A 5,212-nucleotide genomic window follows, 5' to 3' on the forward strand; every position below is an offset into this window, starting at 1 on the left:
GCTTGGAAGTTGGCAAGAAAGTAAGTTGGCAAGTTGGCAGAGGCCCCCGCCAACTTCCCCATGAAAGTTGGCAAGTAAGTAAGTTGGCAAGTTGGCAGAGGCCCCCGCAACATCCCCGTGAAAGTTGGCGAGTAAGTAAGTTGGCAGAGGCCCCGACCAACTTCCCTACTTGCAAGTTGGCAAGTTGGCAGAGGCCCCCACCAAGTTCCCTGCTTGGAAGTTGGCAAGAAAGTTGGCAAGTTGGCAGAGTCCCCCACCAACTTCCCCGCTTGGAAGTTGGCAAGTAAGTAAGTTGCCAAATAGGGTCTAACAAACCCAAACTTGGCAGTTCGCTATTAAATTATGTAACAGACGATAGCCACCGACTTGGTATTTCAGAGTTTGAAGTTGTACCCAAGAGGGGGAAGTTGGTCGACGAGACCTGAAACTTGTACATTCTGCATATCATTAGCATCTCATTGTCGGCTACATGGACTGTCTGCCCATGGATCACCCGGCCGGCCTCGACCATATTTTACCCAGAGACTAGCCCTGCGTACAGGTCTGTGTGTTCCCGGCGTTATACGGCCTCTATGGTGGAGGCCGTATAACACACAGAGGGATATGGGAGGGCATTATATTTACAACATGTAAAATATCATCCAATGATAGTTTGGATTTATTTTATATACATCCAATATAACACACAGAGGCACAGATATCGTAGGTACACTACCTGTACGCAGGGCTAACCCAGAGACCGGCGTTGGCGTTGATATACCATGTAAAGTTTTCTCACTACTATCTCGCATTGCTTTTTGCGGATATTTTGTAAATCACTCATTTCTAATCGCGTAAATAATACTAGTAAGCTTAGGCTCCATGCACTGAGAATAAACCGAGGGACGGACTACGTCGCATCAGAACATTTTCACATCTTTGCGTGTGATGATCGACCTCCGCCACTCCATCCCAGTGTCAGCCCCGGCCGGACTGGATGTGTTTAATCACGGCAATTTGACAGCAATACTTGAAAAGAAATACATACATCCCTACTCATTGTAAAACTTTATCTTTCTGACATTATTATCCAAACATCCTTTCACAAACTCCTCACTTTGCGCGATATGCACATATATACGTTTTCCAGGCCAGGAGACCGGAGATACGGCGCGCCTTTCATCGGCTTGTAACATACATATGAGTTCGTTGACCTCATGGTACGTCTGGGCGAAGTGTAGTTTATGCTACGTTCCGACGTTCTCTTCCGTAGCCTAATCATTCGGCTACGGAAGAGAACGTCGGAACGTAGCATAAACTACACTTATACAAACTACCCAGTAAACATCACGCCTTGGGTTGGGGGGTGCGACTCCGCGGCTTGTCCGGAGTTAGCTGTGATATCGCAGCGGTACTTGTGGCGTGTATCGAACGCGATCGGGTCATTGAGGTCATCGCCACGGGACTGTGGCGATGACCTCAACGACCCGATCTCGTTCGATACACGCCGCAAGTACCGCTGCGATATCACAGCTAGTCCGGAGTGTGCGTCTGATGTCGCTAATCATCAAACCCATTCACTATTTTAAAGACGGGACGAGTAAACAAAGGTATGGCTGGAGTAAATTAACATGTTTCGGGATAGCCCTGCGTACGATGCTGTGTGTTCCGCTACAGCTAATAGCCCGGCCCGCTCACTGTAAATGAGAGTGTAGACAAAACTATAATTATTAATCGCAAACACGGAGATAATTTAAGCAAACAAATTAAACCAGGTGAATGTCAGAATAATCCACAAGAAACTTACCAAAATGTACCCCATTAAATGCGATTGTCTTTGTCTATATTTGCCTTTATTACTATAATAATTTCTCGGGGCACCGTGAATTGTTAGGGTGAGCGAGAGTACACGGGATTTGCGAGAGATTTTGAAAATCGCATTTTTTATCAAAATTATGAATTCTTATCAACATATTTCTGTACCACCGTGTTCGTGAATGAGAAGAGAACGTGTGGCCACAAAACAGTCTCTTTACGATCTGTGCTTGGAGAACGGGGTGAAAAAAATAATCAGTCAGAGCATGAAGAAAAGTAGCTGTGGAAACGCAGCTATCTGTTGGCGGGGTAGCGGGGATCGCTATACGGGTCAAAGGTCAACCACGCCACAGATAGCTGCGGGCCACCTGCCATCGAAAGTGGGTCTATTACGACGACACAACATGTATCGGAATTTTGAACAGCAAAATAAACCAAAGTGAGCGTAATTCAATAAAATGACCTATACCTGCCTGAACTCTGATTATTGCTTATTCCCTAACTCCTTTTGTGAACAAAATTTCTGGTTCGTTTACGTAATTCGGCCGATTTTCAAAGGAGTACTCAAGATTTTCACTCCAGCAGCGAACTTTGACTTCTATTGATATGCTAATAAGGATGTCGCTCGTTCGAACGTGAATAGCGTAACGGTCGCGATCAGATCCTATTAGTCATGGGGGTGAACAGATCGAAACCTGCAACATGCCTTCTTATCAAACAAAATACGACCTTCTAAATTTATGTTTTATGAAATCTTTATTACATATCATGTTAAAATGTATCACCAAATATTGAAATAACTGTTTAATATAAAAGTTTATTCCATAGATTTTCAAGAAATGTTTTCGTAAGTAAAACCTAAACTTTAAGTGCAGGTGTTCTGATTGGGATCTATGGGTGTATAATGATCTGGAGGGAGCGAGTAGGTTGACCAGGTCTATATGAATATGTCAACGTTGGTATAACTGATACCACACGGTGACTGATACCAGCCGTCTCCCTGACATGCCATGGATCAAACGGCAAGATCGACAGTGCAAATTTGTAAAAAAAAATTGCGGCTAGATTTCCGAGATTGTTTAATTCCAACACTTAACTTTACGACTGAGCTGTCGAGAGTGTTTCAAATGTAAAACCACAAAAAGGCCGTTTTTCTACAGCTTACCATATGATGTTTAAAGTTGTACAAATTCAAGTTTTATTTCACGCGTGACGGTGTGAAACCAAACTGATTCAGAAACGATCTTTTGTAAAGATTACGATGTGATGTGTAAAGTTGTACAGGTTCAAGTTTTATTTCTTGATTGTTTATTCAGAAAAAGTTTGATCGATGTAAAACATCGTTTGGCAATACTTTTCCTCGACCTTCGAAGTTGAAGCAATAACTCGAGTTTCAGTCTCGAAATTCGAGATATCTGGATATACCTCTATGCTGGTGCACAGCATTCTGTTAAAGAGGATAATTTTCGGGAAATGTGGAATTATCGCCCGGCACCATATCAGCGCCAAGTCGGATACCATATCAGCGTTCAACTGTCGCGTTGTTTTTCACTGATTGAAAAGACTAATGAAACAAATCGGCGAAAGTATGATGCCAGTGACGATTCAAGAAAAAAAAATTTCTGGTTCGTTTACGTAATTCGGCCGATTTTCCAAGGAGTACTCACGATTTTCACTCCAGCAGCGAACTTTGACTTCTATCGATATGCTAATAGGATCTATCTGACCGACCGTCACGCTATTCACGTTCGAACGAGCGACATCCTTATTAGCATATCAATAGAAGTCAAAGTTCGCTGCTGGAGTGAAAATGTTAAGTACTCCTTGGAAAATCGGCCGAATTACGTAAACAAACCAGAAATTTTGTTCACAAAAGGAGTTAGGGAATGAGCAATAATCAGAGTTCAGGCAGGTATACCGTAGGTCATTTTATTGAATTACGCTCACTTTGGTTTATTTTGCTGTTCAAAGTTCCGATACATGTTGTGTCGTCATAATAGACCCACTTTCGATGGCAGGTGGCCCGCAGCTATCCGTGGCGGGGTTGACCTTTGAGCCGCATAGCGATTCCCGCTACCCCGCCAACAGATAGCTGCGTTTCCACAGCTAGAAGAAAAGGAGAGGAACTGATAGAGAAAACTGAGAAAAAACTCAATAACAAGCTTATCAATAGTGTCTGGACCACCTGTGGGCCCAGCCTCGCTATTTACAAACTGAAAAAGTCACGTGGACGGTTCATCTCAGCTCAGCCAAAGCCTTGAAACGCGCGCGACATGCCGCGACACGCGACCTTTCAGTCGTGTCGGCTACATGGACGATCTGCCCGCTGGTGGCTCCTCAGAAATACTGCGGGCAGTTTCTCCGCCGAAAACAGCCGATTTTGAATCCAAACTTGCATTGATCATCGTTTTCGAGCACACCCACCTCGCCTAGTTACACGATGTGCCCAGCCGCGCTTGTAAAGTTACACAAAGCCTACTTTTCTTCTCTCTATGCGAGGGAAGCGTTCGTATCGCCGCCATTGTTATTCTCATTCAACTCTAAACCATGGAAGGCGTATGACGTAAACAGTATAGCGCCACGTACGGCGAGTATTTAGAGAAAAATAAAAAGCAAAAGCAACAAAAAACAAAGCGAAAGAAAGCTAGAATTATTAATAGCTGAACGCAATATGATAGTTTGCAATGCAAAATAAAATTAAATAAATAAATAAACAAGAAATGCCCGTAAAACCCGTCCAAAGTGAGCGATGACATCATAGGCGTGTTGCAATGCATTCTGGGTAATGAAGGAAAAATTTGTGTATAGCATGTTCTATGGTAGTAATACCGGAAATAGAGAAAGAAAAAGAAAGAAAGAAAGAAAAGAAGGAAAGTGAGCAAAAACTAACAGTTCCAGAGCTGGTCTCTGAACTAATAAAAATACTTCAGCAAATATTTAGCAAGGAATCAATTTCGTGGCAATACTGTCAAAAAGGTATCTTTTTTACATACAATATAGCAGTAGTATTGAAGACCATCCCTGCAAGGGAAATACCAAAAACCCAAGAGAATTATTTCTATTTGCCAATGTCATCTGCCCTCCCCCTCTTGTTGAGAAACAATGATCTAGAAGCACATTTTAATGAGCAAATACTCCAGCCTCGAGTGTGTGAAAAAAACAAACAAACAAACATTCAAGCAAACAAATACAAAATTTATTTTAGCTTCAAGTTGGTAAGCTGCTCCAGTCTACGTGTGATGTGTACAAGTTTGGTGATGAATTCAATGACTTCTTCTTTGAAACCTCTTTGATTACAGTAATGGCCATTGCCAATGACATCTGTGGATCACAAGAATACCAAAGATAATTCGAAACAATTGTTGTTGTCGTCGTTGCACACACTGTGCACATTTATTACATTCCAAGGCCTCTGGGA

Source organism: Ptychodera flava, chromosome 9 (assembly GCF_041260155.1).
Source record: "Ptychodera flava strain L36383 chromosome 9, AS_Pfla_20210202, whole genome shotgun sequence".
Lineage (NCBI taxonomy): Eukaryota > Metazoa > Hemichordata > Enteropneusta > Ptychoderidae > Ptychodera > Ptychodera flava.